The sequence below is a fragment of the Triplophysa rosa genome, linkage group LG14 (genome assembly GCF_024868665.1).
Source record: "Triplophysa rosa linkage group LG14, Trosa_1v2, whole genome shotgun sequence".
Classification (NCBI taxonomy): Eukaryota; Metazoa; Chordata; class Actinopteri; order Cypriniformes; family Nemacheilidae; genus Triplophysa; species Triplophysa rosa.
The window spans coordinates 7,509,537-7,526,435 of NC_079903.1; positions in this window are offsets into that span (position 1 = coordinate 7,509,537).

A 16,899-nucleotide genomic window follows, 5' to 3' on the forward strand; every position below is an offset into this window, starting at 1 on the left:
TAGCTTCCTTTAGCTTCGACCTGAAATATGTACCTGGTTCTAAGAACATAGTCGCAGAGGTGTTGAGCAGGGAACCTTTCGTCCAATCCAGTGTAAGCCATCGACTTGTAACTGAACCTTACCAGTCTTTGCTCAGTATGGTTGATGGAGTCGCGGATCAAGTCGTTCAAGATTCTTTCCGCCTTACCACTAACTGTCAAGTATTCAGTCCTGCTGACGATTCTTCTGGAGCGACTGGAGTTGGCGGTCAATGTCAGACAACAGCAGGTGCTTTGAGTTCACCAGATGTTGCTGCTGTTTTGGACGTGCATTGTTCTGGTGGTGTAGGACGATTCATGGGTGTGGAATCCATTCCACACGTCCTTGATGTGGACCAGACTGCCGCGCTCAATGTGAGCACACTTTCAGCTGCACAAGAACAGGACACTGCTGTGAGCAGAGCACTCTTTTATGTTCAGAGACATCGACGTCCTGACAAGCGTGAGCGTGCTAGTGAGCCTCGAAGTGTCTTGAAGATTCTCAAGCATTGGAAAAAACTTACCATCAGAGACGGCGTGCTTTTCAAAGTCAAAAGAGTCAATCACATTAACAAAAAGTTGCATCCATTCATTGTCCCAGATGCTCTGAAACAACAAGTGCTTCATGGTCTACATGATACAGCTGGTCATCAAGGGCGCTCCAGAACTCTTTCATTGGCCAGACAACGGTTCTTTTGGATAGGCATGGAACATGACATAGCAAATTATGTAAGGACCTGCATGCGATGTATTGTAGGAAAGACTCCTGAACTGAAAGATTGTGCTTCTTTTGAGAACATACGTACTTCTGAGCCGATGGAACTCATCTGTATCGATTTCTGGACAGCAGAGTGGGGTGACAAGAGTGTGGATGTTCTTGTAGCAACAGATCATTTCACTAAATTAGCTTACGCTTTTCCCTGTAAGAACCAGTCTGCAAAACAGGTTGCTCATCACTTATGGAATGGTCTCTTCTGTGTTTACGGATTCCCTAGGCTAGTGCATTCGGATCAAGGTCCAAGTTTCGAGAGCAAATTAATGAAGGAGTTGCTGAATATGTCAGGTGTCAAGAAATTGCACACCACTCCTTACCACCCAATGGGAAATGGGATCAAAGAACGCTTCAACAGAATTTTAGGGAACATGATAAGAGCTCTGCCTCCCCAGTCCAAAGACAAGTGGCCACAGTCTTTGCAGATGCTGACATTCTGTTATAACTGCACCGTTCATGAGACCACGGGCTTTGCGCCTTTCTATCTGATGTTCGGGAGAGTTCCACGTCTTCCAATCGATATGATGTTCCAACATGTTCTCAGGGATGATACTGTTGTGAAATATTCCAATTTCATATCCAGGCTCAAATGTGACCTCGGCGAAGCTGCGAAAATTGCACAGAAGCACAGTTCTACTGAGCAAGCCCGGCATGCAAGGATCTACAATCGGAAAGTGAAAGGATCACCTTTGACCATTGGTGACAGAGTCCTTCTAGCAAACCGTGGTGAGCGTGGCAAACGAAAAATCGCAGATAAGTGGGAGTCCTGCCTTTATGAAGTGATATCAGTGAGATCGCCCATTAATGTCTATCGGATAAGAGGTACTGAAACAGGCAGAGAAAAGACTGTGCACAGGAATCTCTTACTCCCTGTTAACTTTCTGTACAAAGATGAAGTCGATTTACCATCCAAGGCCCATTCAAGTGATTCAATTACAGACTTGCCTGATCATCCCGAGAGTGATAAGAGAACAGCTTCCTGGGTTATCCAGTCTGATCAGCACAGCTGTCCTGATAATGACAGTGACTCAGTTGTTTTGTCTGAAATTCAGTGTTATTTGGATGTGCACAATTCAAATTCAAAGGCAGACTCTGATACCCGTAGTAGCTCGGTATGCACTGAACAGGGAAGTAACGTACCGCATTTGTTGGATGAAGGACTACCTCCTGACGATAAGTTGGATCGGAGTTCCTCTCAGCACTCCCTGACCCTGCCAGTTTTTCCACTTTCACATGTAGTCAATAACCCTGTTTCGGATACAGTTGACCCTGTAATTTGCAATCAACCAGAACGCATTCAAACAGACACAGTTAGTACTAGGGCTGTTAGGACCATTAAACCTCCACAAAGATTGATATGTGAGATGAATAGCCAGTTTGTGCATGATTCATCACCATCAGTGATTTCTCTTTTTGATGTAGTGAAAAACCTTTTTCATGGGTGATTTATAAGTTGTATTTTGCCAGTTTGAGTTGAGATTGTCTTTTAAGAAGTAATTTCTATCCTTGAATTGTGTATGTAAGGAGAGGTGTTTAAGGGCATCTCTTTAAGTCTGTGTTAAGTCTGGATTTTGGTACCGGTCCATACTTGCATACTTCCTATGGAGGAATTTTGTAATTGACATTTATGCTAAAATGTGTCAAGGACATTCACACTGTCATCTTTTTTTTTTTTTTCCTAGTTCTTGTATTAAGGTTTCTACTGCATAGGCGCTTCCCCAGTTTAGCATAATTTAAGGGGGGTGCATGTAAGGGTGTGTAAAGTGTTGCATAAATTGATGCATAAATGGGGACAGGGCCATCTGTCTGCTGCGTGATGGCATTTTGCACGTGAAATAGGGACCGCCCACAGCAGAGATGATGAGACATGCTGTGGGTTAGTGTTGTCAAAAATATCGATATTTCGATAAGTATCGATACTGAAGAATCTGAAACGGTTCCAATACCCATGTCCCACGTATCGATATCAGCTGCGCGTTCCCGCCCTCTTTCTCTTTTCCGACAGTGAGTTAACACACTGCACGTGAACGCATAACAGAGCCCCGCCTCCTCTCACAGACTTGACTCGTTTGCGGCAGTTAAATAATGTTAATGTTAGAAAAGATGGCCAGTCTCAGTAACACATCTGGCGTGGTGCACGCTCGTTACGCTTCCCGTGTTTACCATAGCGATCCATGTATGTGCGCTGATCAATAATTTCATCCACTCGTTTCATTCGACCTGGTTATATGTTGTTTATGTTAGTACAGAGTCTCCGCAACAGTTCTCATGTTTAATGCACGCGTTTCTGTCTTTATGTGCGCTCATCAATGATTTCATCCACTCGTCTCGTTCGCTCTGGTTAATTTGATGTTTGAAATAATGCTGGTGCGAGTAAAGTCTCCGCAACAGTTCTCGCGTGTGATACACGTTTGCACTGTTAAGCATCTAATCATCCGTTAAGCGTATTTTATCAGTTCTTCTCCGTCTCTTCGCAGCATTTAGTAAAACTTGTCCAACAACACAAATATCTCTCTCTGAAGTGTCCATCACGACAAGTCCTATTCAATATATAAATTACCATAAATATTCCCAGAGTTTTTTCGAGTTGTTCCTGCCGTTATAAGTAAAAGCTCAAGCGATTGCGCTGGTGTGCACACACAATATTTCAACTTGCAGCAACATGACAGCCTGTTCATTATCAAAATAAAATAGTTATTTTCCATCATAAATATTACGAGTGCTTTTTAATTAAATATATGCACGCAATAGGTCAGAGCGAATGTTTTCCACTAGCGCTTGAGGAGCGGAATCTGCCAAATGATGTACCGGATCGGAGTTCGGGAGTGCCGGATCCGCTTGTTCCAGAAAAAATTAATCCCTGAGTGTTGCTTGTGTGCATGCATAATACTAATTGTACTGGACTATGAATGCATCCATGCATACGTTTAAATGTAGTAGAATCCTGGCAGTTGAGTGAAACAGATCCAGCCCAAAATGAACCCAAACACCTTTTAAATATAATCCTGTCATGTGTTACATGTAGTGTGCGTGGGCTTGGAATTTTAGCATATCTGTGTAAATATGTATGATTGCTTTATGAGGCATACAGTGTTGCTTGTGAGCATGCATCAAACGTATTGTTTCTGGCAATATATGCATCCATGCAATAAGTTTAACAGGGGGGTAGAAACGTGACAGGTATGAAAAACAGATCCTGTCCCAAAATTACCTCCAACCTGCTTTAAATATTATCCTGTCATGTTTAGCATGTAGTGTGTGGCCTTGACAGTTTTGCATGTCTCTGTAAATATGAATAAATGCTCGATGAGACAAACCGTGTTGCATGTGAGCAGGGATCAAACTTACTGTTTCCGGCTATATATGCATCCATGCATAAGTTTACGGGGTAGAAACGTGACAGGTAGGAAAAACAGATCCTGTCCCAAAATTACCTCCAACCCTCTTTAAATATTATCCTGTCATGTATAGCATGTAGTGTGTGGCCTTGACATTTTTGCATGTCTCTCTAAATATAAATAAGTGCTCGATGAGACAAACAATGTTGCTTGTGAGCAGGGATCAAACTAATTGTTTTTCACTATATGTGCATTCATGACAACTAAGAATGTTGCTGTCAGGGGAGTTTCTCCTATATTCAATGAGAAACAAAGTCAATGAGGACCGGGGCTTCAAACCACCAACCTGCCAATGTCAAACCCAAAGCACTACATTACACCAGTTGGACTGCTGTAAGACTCCGCCTGAAAGTGAAGCTCATCAAGGGTAATATTTGCCAGCTATTGCAGGGGAACTGTCTCTCACAGCTGAGAATTCTCCTGTCACATATTGTTCCACCTGTGTTCCATGAGATGGAAGTCCCTACTTGTCTCAAACTTGCACTGCTGACTTTCAAAACCAACACAAGTAGGTTCTTAGAGTTTGAGGTTCACATCATTAATCTTTCAAAGCAAGAAAACGTATTATGACAACTCTCAACTCAACTTTATTTATATAGCGCTTTTACAATTTTCATTGTTACAAAGCAGCTGTACAGGAGACACATTGACTACAAGCAAAACAATCAAAGTTGTACCTGCAAAAACAAGAAAAGGTTGAAAACACAGAAGACAGACACACCCACACACAAAACACTCCACACACACAACACGCACCAACACACACAGACACAGAGACACACGCACACACACACACACACACACAACACACACACACACGTACGTACACGGACAAGTACGCACACACGCTCAGTGAGAGCACACATTTAGGATAAAGGAGAGAGAAGCACAGGTCAAATATAACAGACTATAAATTCCTATATGCAATATTAATTAAGTAAAACTTTAAGATTCTAAAGCAGCCCCCCCGGTCAGGCAGATAGTGCAAAAACAGTATGCAAACGGTGGCGAGGAACCCAAAACTCTAATCGAGAAAAAAAACCTCAGGAGAACCCAGGCCCAACCAGGGGATTCCAGTTCCCCTCTGGCAAAAGCTGCTGCCTCTGCACAAGCTCCAGAGAACTTGCACAACAAGGCTAAATAAAATAAATAAACTTAATAATAAAATAAATTTAGTTTAAGATTATCATTAATAATCTAATAACATTTGAAGTTTTGTGGTGAAGACATGTCAAGAGACCGCGTCCTTCTTTATCCAGCTCTATCATCTCAGCTCTTGTCAGGTCCCCACTTCCCATTCTCCGCTCTACCATCAGGTCAGGCCATGAACTGCATCCTGCTCGCTGTGGTAACCTTGGAACAATGAGACAAGACTGGCTGAGAGTAGAGTACTGTTCTGTACTCTTTGATGCAACAAGTACATCAGTTGTGTTTTTGGTTCCGGTTGATCTAACTAATGCAGCCTAAACCCTCTAAAGATTTATATTATGGAAGAGTAGTGTATGCAAGATTAAAAAGATGCGTCTTTAGTCTAGATTTAAACTGACAGAGTGTGTCTGCCTCCCGGACAGTGCAGGGAAGACTATTCCAAAGTTTAGGCGCTAGATAGGAAAAGGATCTACCACCTGCACTTGATTTTGAAATTCTAGGTATTACCAACTGACAGGACGCCTGAGAGCGTAATGCACGTGAAGGACTGTAATACAAAAGGAGTTCATTCAAGTACTGAGGAGCTAAACCATGTAGGCTTTATAGGTAATAAGCAAGATTTTAAAGTTAACGCGATGCTTTATAGGTAACCAGTGCAAGGTTGACAGAACCGGGCTAATATGTTCATACTTTTTTGTACGTGTAAGAACTCGAGCTGCCGCGTTTTGGACCAATTGGAGTTTTTGTAATAAGCCTGCAGGGCAACCACCTAACAGTGCATTACAGTAATCTAGTCTTGATGTCATGAATGCATGAATTAACTTCTCTGCATCTGAGATTGACAGCATATGACGTAGTTTAGATATATTCTTAAGATGGAAAAACGCAATTTTACAGGTGTTGGCGACGTGGCTCTCAAATGACAGATTACTATCGAATAGAACGCCAAGATTCTTTGCTGACGACGAGGGTTTTATGGAACATCCGTCAATAGTTAAACAGTATTCTTGGTTGTTACTTATAGCAGTTTTCGGTCCAATAAGTAACACTTCCGTTTTGTCCGAGTTCAGTAATAAAAAGTTGTTACTCATCCAGTTTTTTATNATGCCTAATTTGTTATACACATTAGCCTCCACCAGCACGCGCTCACGCACAAAATGCCTTTGTAATTTAAGTTTGACGTTAAACTTCTGAATTGTACACAAATATCGATGGCTGAGTTTTGGGTGTTTTACAAGCACAACACTTATTTATAATAAATTAAATATGGCAATTAACTGTTTCCATCACCTTTACGCGCATTTGAACTAAGGTAAACGCGAGATAAAATCTGCCTCTAGCATGTTCAAATTCTTTGGTAATTCTGAGATTATTTTCGCATGTCCGATTCCATTTAGGCTTTCTTATGGGCATTTTCAAAACATAAATAGTTGGATAGAAAGCCCCACAAATATTGCCCATTCCGTTACTGCTCCACACCACACTAACTTGCAGGATCTGCAAGGCCCCCTTGTTCCAGCACCTCAGAATTTACTAATTAACCACTGGCAACACTGTATGTCTCGTGAAGCATTTATTCATATTTACATAGACATTCTAAAAGTACATGGCCACAAACACTAAATGTTACACGTGTCAGAATAAGTTTCCAGGGAGGAGGGTAAATCGGCCAACTGCTGTAGTGATTAGTGCTTTGGGTTTGAGATAGGCAGGTTGGTGCTTTGAAATACCGCACCCCATCTTTTTTTCCCCTCGTTGAGCACAGGGAAACCTCACCTGACAGCATCGTTCTTAGTCGTCATAATACGTTTTCCTGCTTTGAAAGATTCAATGAAATGAGCCTTAAACTCTAAGAACCTACTTGTATTGATTTTGAAATTAAATCAGCGGTGCAAGTGTGAGACAAGCAGGGACTTTCTATCTCATGGAACACAGCTGGAACAATATGTGAACACAGGGTTCCCCTGTGTTCAATAAGAAATAAGAAGGGGGACTGGGCTTCAACCCACAAACCTGCCTATCCCAAACCCAAAGCAAAGTGAAGGCAGGCAAGGTAGAATCGTGGCAGATCCTGCCCCAAGTGTTCCCAAACCCTTTCAAATAATATCCTGTCATGTGTTACATGTAGTTTGTGTGGCCTTGACATTTTAGCATGTCTATGTACAAACCCAATTCCAAAAAAGTTGGGACACTGTACAAATTGTGAATAAAAAAGGAATGCAATAATTTACGAATCTCATAAACTTATATTTTATTCACAATAGAGTATAGATAACATATCAAATGTTGAAAGTGAGACATTTTGAAATGTCATGCCAAATATTGGCTCATTCTGGAGTTCATGAGAGCTACACATTCCAAAAAAGTTGGGACAGGTAGCAATAAGAGGCCGGAAAAGTTAAATGTACATATAAGGAACAGCTGGAGGACCAATTTGCAACTTATTAGGTCAATTGGCAACGTGATTGGGTATAAAAGAGCCTCTCAGAGTGGCAGTGTCTCTCAGAAGTCAAGATGGGCAGAGGATCACCAATTCCCCCAATGCTGCGGCGAAAAATAGTGGAGCAATATCAGAAAGGAGTTTCTCAGAGAAAAATTGCAAAGAGTTTGAAGTTATCATCATCTACAGTGCATAATATCATCCAAAGATTCAGAGAATCTGGAACAATCTCTGTGCGTAAGGGTCAAGGCCGGAAAACCATACTGGATGCCCGTGATCTTCGGGCCCTTAGACGGCACTGCATCACATACAGGAATGCTACTGTAATGGAAATCACAACATGGGCTCAGGAATACTTCCAGAAAACATTGTCGGTGAACACAATCCACCGTGCCATTCGCCGTTGCCGGCTAAAACTCTATAGGTCAAAAAAGAAGCCATATCTAAACATGATCCAGAAGCGCAGGCGTTTTCTCTGGGCCAAGGCTCATNTACCAGTCTATTTTGTAATGTCATTAATCTCAAACCTCTCAGTTCTTCTTTTATGTGATCAAATATTCTAGTGTTGTCATTCATACATTTAATCAATTCATATCTGGTTATTTCAACCTCAATTTGTAAACCAGATACCCCAACACATGGAAAATCGATTCCCAAAATGTTTTCCCATCCTGTCCATAATCTATGCTCATTAGGCATTGGGTTTGATCTAGCAATGGCTGGTGTTTTACCTCTATCAGCCAACTCTCTTTTCATTCTGCTCAATTTTGATTGACTTCCAACTATTATTATTGTGTTTGCTGGTTCTACCAAAGCACACCTTCCTGTCCAATTTCTTGGTAGCGCTGTGTACACTCTATGTCCACACAACCACCACCAATCGGCTGATATTCTTGTGCCTTTGTCTGAAGGCACGAGCGGGTGGCTGTGAATATTTGGCCTACCTATTCCAAGCAATAATTTTTGGCTGTGTAATTAGCTCGTCTCCAAGTTAACTGTGTGTTCATCATACCCAATCCTAACCCATCTTGGCCTTTACACTGAATTTTATTCATCTGTGGATTTCCATCCATGAAAGTGTTATCCAATAGGCAATTTAAACAGCATCCTCCAGCCGTCGAGGTATTCCACACCTCCTTACAGTGTGACAATGGGATCTGTCCTAGTCCATTTTCTCCCTCAGTCTCTCTCTCTACACACCATAGTCCCTTTGGCACGGCTATTACTGTCCCCATAGGAGATACAACTTGCGGGACAGTATCCATACTCATGATGAACTTATCTGTACTATTATCAGGATTGAAACATTGTACTGGAGAGCGCCATGTCTGTACGTCTAGAAGCAGCGTAACTGCAGACAATACACAATCTACATGGTATTCCAACTTCAGCACCTTTACATCCAGTTTAGTAGAGTGGGAACTATGTGGTAATAAAGTACATACATAACAATTACCTTTAATGTCACTTGTCTTTACGGGTAATTAGTCAGTCTCCACCACGTTTGTGGCATATGAATGTGGTGGATCGTCATGGTCTAACCATGAATCATCTTCATCTATTAATTTAATTGCTTGTGCACCGGCCAGGATCAATACCAAAAATATGACTGACATATTGGACAATTTAGACCCAAATGTGTAACAGGGGAACCTTCAGAGGTGATCGGGAAGCTATAAATGGGGCAAAATTTGCCCAGGCCCTATGTTCAGCCGACAGGTGGCCCCCTCACCCACTAAAAGAGCAAGGATCTTCTGTCTGGCGCAAGCCCTCTCACCAGTGCCCTGTTACACACTTTGGGCAGGCTTCTTAGGCCCTACAGTTTCAATTGGTGATGCGGATGTTGGCAGATGCTTCAGCCTGGATGCGTGAATCCACTGCGGTTGATGATCCGTAAGCACTCCAGTTCTCGTTACTGCGATAACTACAGCTGGGCCCAGGTATCTCGGTTCCCCCACGGCGACTGGTTTCAGACTCCGAATCAGCACCTGTTGGCCTGGAATGAAATTATGGGTGGGCTTATCTGACGGAATAGGGAGAGAAAGAGAAACATCAGCACACACAGAATTCAGTTTATCAATAAGGGAAATCACGTGGTCATCCAGGATCACCTCCATGTCTCCTAGGGAAGAAACGCCTGCGCGACCTTTGACCCAAGGGGTCGGGAAAGGTCTACCCATCATAATCTCAAATGGTGAGTATTTTGTCGTTGAGGATGGGGTCATTCTCATTTCTGCCAATACGGCTGGTAGCACATCTGGCCATTTCCTGCTTGTTTCCATACAGGCTTTCGTGATCTTATCTTTGATTGTTCGGTGTGTTCGTTCCACCACCCCCGACGACTGCGGGTGATAGGGTATATTATAGTGCCAATCTATGGCTAACGCTTTAGCCAATAGTTTGGTCACTTTCGATGTGAATGGCGTGGCGTTGTCACTTTCGATAGTCATAGGAATGCCGAAGCGTGGAATTACTTCTTTCGACAGTATTTTCACTACCGTTTTCGCATCCTCCTTCGCACACGCAAAAACTTCAGGCCATTTTGAAAACCTATCGACGATAGTTAGCATGTATTTTAGATTTCCGACCGCTGGCATATGAGAAAAATCTATCTGAAGGCACTGAAAAGGTGCTTCTGGAAACGGTAACGCGTCGTGTGGCGTTTTCCTGTGAGGGTTTGTTTTGGCGCATATTAAACACGAGTCTACAATTAGTTTGACCATTTTTGCTGTATCCTGTATACAATACAGGCGATTAATCATCTGTGTAACTTTAGACGCGCTGTTGTGCGAAATACCGTGGTAATGTCTTATCAATACCACCAAAGACAGCTTTGGTAATGCGATTCGGCCGTTTTTATCTCTTATCAAACCGTTAGCATCTGGGGCGCATCCATTTTCTGCCCAATGTTTCACGTCTCCCTGTGTGGGTTGACTTTGCAAAATTTTCAAATCTATGTCAGGAACGCATGATACATGTGCAAACATCATTGTTTCTACGTCCCTACTCTGCGCTCTCTGATATGGGGAAAACTCTGCATGTTCCGCGGCCCATTTGGCCATTTCATCAGCATTTCTGTTGCCAACAGCGTCTGGTTCATCTCCTGACGCATGTCCCTTGACCTTCACTACAGCTAGTTCAGATGGCAACATTACAGCTTGTAATAGATCTCCCACCAACTCTGCATGTGATATTGGTTTGCCGCATACACAGAAGAGCTTTATAGCGTATCCAATACCATATACCTCTGAAGGTGCTAGACTCCAAGTACTGGGCGCCAAATCATAATAAACCGCTGGCCCCCCGTATAACTACCCCGACTCTCAATATCCCCCATTATTTCTATCCGCTATAAAAAAATCTCAGGTGCACTTGCCTAATTTGTTAACTCAATGCTTCATTAATGCAAATCTTCTGCAGCCCGGCGAGTTATGTCACATAGACCTCAACCTCTCACCCTCCTGTTCACATGCATATCCAACACAGACTTCACAACTCCATCAAAACGGTCTTGAACACGCAGCACATCCTTCAGCATGGTGAAGTTGAGTGACAGCTTCTTCTGCTCCCCCCATCCAGAGTCCCCGCGTCAGTCTGTCACGACATCGACCCTGGCCAAACTCGACAACCTGAGAGCCCGCAGTCGCATTACATCTTAAAAAGGTCGTTACAGTCATTCAGTGCAATCTAGATCTCGCTAGGACACGCCCTACTATGCTCCCCTATCGTATTTGTTTGAGACATCTACCTACCCGTAATCTTGTGTGACTCACCGTATACCACAAGCGACTGGAATTTGAACAGCTAGACTTATTGGACACAAATAACTACGAACACCTGCCACCGGGTTATGGGTCCTCGATAACCCAGTTAATTAATTGACCTGTACGGCTAGCAGACGTTGTTGCTAAATTCTCTACACTATACAAAGTTGTTGTTAAGTTTAATCATCTTAAAAATTATGAATGAATTTACTTAGAAAATCTGTGGAAACTGATTACCCCAGAAATTAAACTCTACTCATTACTTTTTACAGTGTATAAGTGCTCCCCCCATCCAGGGGCGTATCTTTCAGATCGACCCTGGCCGAAGTGGAGCGCTCAATATCATTCATGCAATCATGAGGTACAGTTTCAGTTATCAATGTGGATAAGCCATACAGCGACTGAATTGCTGGGCTAGAAACCGAAGTGGGCTTAATGGTTAAATTTTCCGTGGCTAGCAGCGTTGCTTCATAGCCAGACCTCCTTTGGGCCGTCATGTGCTGTGTCTTCAAATTGTGCAAAATAACACCCACCTGGTGAGTGGTGTATAAAATCAAAGGATGTGATAAAACTATTTTCTCAGCCATTCTTACCATCTCCGCAGCCACAGCACGAAGGCATGCAGGCATTCCATGGACTATCGGGTCTAATTGTTTGGACAAATAAGAAACAGGGCGTGGTTTGCTGCCATGCTCTTGGGTCAAAACGCCCATTGCAACACCCATAGCCTCCCCCCGCATACAAGTGAAACGGCCTTGAATAGTCTGGTAGCCCCAATGCAGGAGCGCACGTGACAGCAATCTTCAATGCATCAAAATGTTCTTCCACTTCAGAAGTCCAGTTCAACGAGTCCCTCGGACCCATGCCATGTTGAATGAGACATCGTAGACCTTTGTCATGATACGTACAGTCAGGTATCCATGCACGGCAATAGTTCACCAACCCCAAAAAACTTTGTAGCTGTATCACAGTTGCAGGAGTACGCATAGTTTTTATCAGCTGCACCCTCTCAGCTGAAATTGCCTTTAGGCCCGGTGAAATGATGTGACCCAGGTAATGGACTTTGGGTTGCACCCACTGCAGTTTGTCATTCGAGGCTTTAAATCCAGAGCTCACAAGCACATTTCAGACAACAATTGAGGCCTGCAAATAGTCTGCCTCAGTTTCAGCGGAGATTAAAATGTCATCAGTATACTGTAGGACACATACCGTGGACGGCAGGTCAGTTATGGTGTCCAAAACACGTTTCACCACAGCGGAGAAGACGGCTGGGCTTTCAACAAAACCCTGAGCAAGGCGTATCCAGGTCAGCTGCGCACCTTTAAATGTAAATGCAAACAATGGCTGAGTATCTGCATGGACGGGGATAGAGAAGAAGGCTGCACACAAATCCACCACTGCGAAGTGGGTGTGATTGTGTGGTATTGAATTTAGAATAGTTGGAACATCAGGCCCAATCGGGGCCAGAGGAATTATTAATTAATTAGTAGCCCTCCAGTCTTGTGTCAAACGCCAACTTGATCCATCAGCTTTCCTGATTTTGATTGATTGGTTTATTGTAAGGTGAGTGAGTGGGGACAATAACCCCTTGTTTCAAAAAATGATAAATTATCGGTTGAATACCCTCAACCTTATCAGGTGACAATGGGTATTGCTTCATGTACACAGGCTTCTGTGTGATCAATTTCGCCTTGTGAGGGGGTATACCAACAAGGCCTGATTCATCTTTATACTGTGACCACAACGTTGGGTTTACCTCAACAATGTTGTGTTTAAATTGTTGTGGTTCATCATTACACATGAAGTGTGGCATTAATTCCACAGTTGCATTTGAGACATCGGAAAGCAAAGAAAAATTAACAGAGCTGTCTGAAAATACAATCTCAATGCTAAGTTTATGCATGAGATCTCTGCCCAAAAGATTCAATGGTGAATTTGGAGTAATTACATATTTATGAAAGAAAGGCAGATGATTAAGTGTCTTTACCTCAATGGCAGGTGTCATGTGACAAATAACTTCAGTCCCTGAAACCCCAACAGAGCGCATAGTACGATTTGTGATCGGCCCTTCATAAAATTTAGCAGAAATAGATGAACACGTAGCACTAGTGTCGATTAAAAATGAGTAATCTACCCCATTTACTTCTAAATTTACAATGGGTAGTTCATCCGTGCGATTGCTAAAAGAAAAACAAATCATTGACTGTGCATCTGGACTGAAATCGCTCTGTGGGCACCCCTAAACATGTTTTGAATTGTTTTGTTCACCCAAGACACCTGATATTGATCAGCAGAACCACTGCCATATAGTGGTGCTTGAGTACGGTTTATCTGTGGTGCTCGAGGCAGACGTCCGATGTCATGTTCCTGTTTCAGTCTACACTCTCTCTCCCAGTGGCCTGGCTTACCACAATAACGACACACCCCGGACCTTTTAAGACCTCCCCGAGGCGGGCCCCGATTATATTGAGGTCCGCCCCTTTGGTTCCCTCTGGTACGCACCGACACTGCAGCCATTTGCTGTTGAGAAGCTGCCAGCATTACTTCCTGTTTCGGCTTAAACAGAAAAGAAGTGAAACTACCAGATGCATCTAACTCACGAATGCGTTTGCAAAAATCTTCAACAGTTTGTTGCATTAAATTTGCAGTCGTTACACGAACCAAATGTGCCAAATCAGGATTCATATTATTTAAGCACGTATTTATAAACAGTGAGGACATTTCACCTCCTACTGGAATACGAGCGTCTTCTTCCCCCACACGTTTAAAATGAGAAACAAAAGCAGAAACGGATTCGCCCTTATTTAGCTTGGTATTTGTGGCATGGGTCAGATGTCTACAGACATGAGCACGGACATCTAGAAAAATGCTTAACCTGCTCAAGAGGTTTTTACATATAGTATTTATGTCTGTCATTGTTGCTGGCTTAATAATAATTCTAGGTTCCTCTTGGACCCATGCCATTGATGGCTGAGCTGCAGCGTGGAAAGTTTCTTTGTTTAACTCGGGAGGGGGAGGTTGTGAATAAGAAAGCAATGAGGGATACAAATTTGAGCTGGTCTGAGCATGAGTTTGGACAGAAATAACTGCTGTATCATAAGGTGGAGGTGTCTTTATGGTTGACGGCGCATCGATCGATATTTTGTTCGATTTATTAACACGCTCGGGACCTTGGTTCCATATTTTTTTTCTTTTTTTTCCAAATTTCACACAATTCGCACATATATTTATAATCCCATTGGGGATCACCCCATCCAGCCTTAACCATGGATTTCATTAACTCCATATCATCATTTTTAAAAGAACCGAATCTAGGATATTCGTCAGCGCTTTCAGACCATCCAGCCAAATTATCAACAAATGGTTGTGTCCAATAACCCTTGTTATTTCTGAATATAAAATCTATCGGCGTTTCAGATGGTAGTGGTCTAGATATTTCTTGTCCCATACTCAACGAATAAACAAAGCAAATGTTAGAAAAGGAAAGTAAAAGACGAAAACTCCCCCCACAAAATCCAACTCTTTTTTTTTTCGTTACTTATTACAAGTATGTAATATAGTTAATATATCAAAATGCGCGCGTCATGTGCCTCTTGACTACAAGGACGAAACCTGGCCCTCGGTTAACATCACGGAGTGTCACACACATCTGCAGAAACCCATCACGAACGTGCGGAAACTGCCATCAACAGTATGTCAAAGGAAGGTTATAAAAAACTCTTACCTGTGTGATACTGTTGGATACCCGTAGAACGTCTTTCAGTCTAGCGCGGTCTTCAAAACACAGAATTATCAAAATTTCACCGGATTACCGATGAGTAAACAGGACGAAAGCCCCCACTTGTAAAACTTCTAGTTCCTTTCGAACACTAAGTTTCTTTCTGTGTTTTGGATCACCATTAAAATCAAATCAGAAATAGGTTGGATGTTGTGAGAGAATTCTTCTGCAGATCTGGGAGCACAAAAACAATACACAGAGAGTCATCAAGCTTTTGAACTCATTTATTCTAGAAACTACAAGTCTTTATATAAGGTGCCAAAAGACATCTGGCAGGTTTCATATGTCCAAGGGTTCACAGAATGACCAAATAAGGTATAGCAGTTCGGACAAAGAATGTTTAGCTTAGAAGGAATCCCCTCCTCCCATGAATAGCCAGAAGGCATCCCTTCCTCCTACCCTATAGCCAGTAAGGTAAAGTGAGCTTAACACTTCACAATTCTTGATTTTGTGGTCTTATATTTATTTAGTAGAAGAAAATATCTAACCACTCAACTAAACACAACCATTCTTAGTTGTCACGGGAGCACCTATAGTCAAAAACATTGAATTTCATGGCTGCACACAAGCAACACTGATTGTCTCATCAAGCATTTATTCATATTTGCATAGACATGCTATAATGTCAAGGCCACACCAACTACATGTTACACATGACAAGATCATATTTGAAAGGGTTTGGGAAAATTTGGGGGCAGGATCTGCCACTTTTCTACTTTGCCTGCCTTCACTTTGCTTTGGGTTTGGATGGGCAGATTGATGGTTTGAAGCCTGGTCGCCTTCCTTTTTTCTCACTGAGCAAGGGAACCCTCGTCTGGACAGCAACGTTGTTAGTTGCTCATAATACGTTTTCTGCCTTTGAAAGATTAAATATATATAAGCTCTAAACTCTAAGAACCTACTGTGCTTGTTTTGAAAGTCATGGCAGTGCAAGTTTGAGACAAGTAGGGACTTCTATCTCATGAACACAGGTGGAACAGTATGTGACAGGAGAATTCTCAGCTGTGAGACGCAGTTTCGCTGCAATAGCTGGCAAATATTACCCTTGATGAGCTTCACTTCAGGCGAGTGCTTTTACAGCAGTCAACTTTGTGTATGGTTAGTGCTTTGGGTTTGACATTGGCTGGTTGGTGGTTTGAAGCCCCGGTCCTCATTTGACTTTGTTTCTCATTGAATATAGGAGAAACTCCCCTGACAGCAACATTCTTAGTTGTCATGAGATGCACATATAGTGAAAAACAATTAGTTTGATCCCTGCTCACAAGCAACATTTTTGTCTCATCGAGCATTATTCATATTTACAGAGACATGCAAAAATGTCAAGGCCACACACACTACATGTTACAAATGACGGATAATATTTAAAAGGGGTTGGAGATATTTTGGGACAGGATCTTTTTTCCTACCTGTCACGTTTCTACCCCGTTAAACTATGCATGGATGCATATATAGCCAGAAACAATAGTTTGATCCTGCTCACAAGCAACAATGTTGTTTCATCGAGCATTTATTCATATTTACAGAGACATTCTAAAATGTTCATGGCCACACACTACATGCTATACATGACAGGATAATATT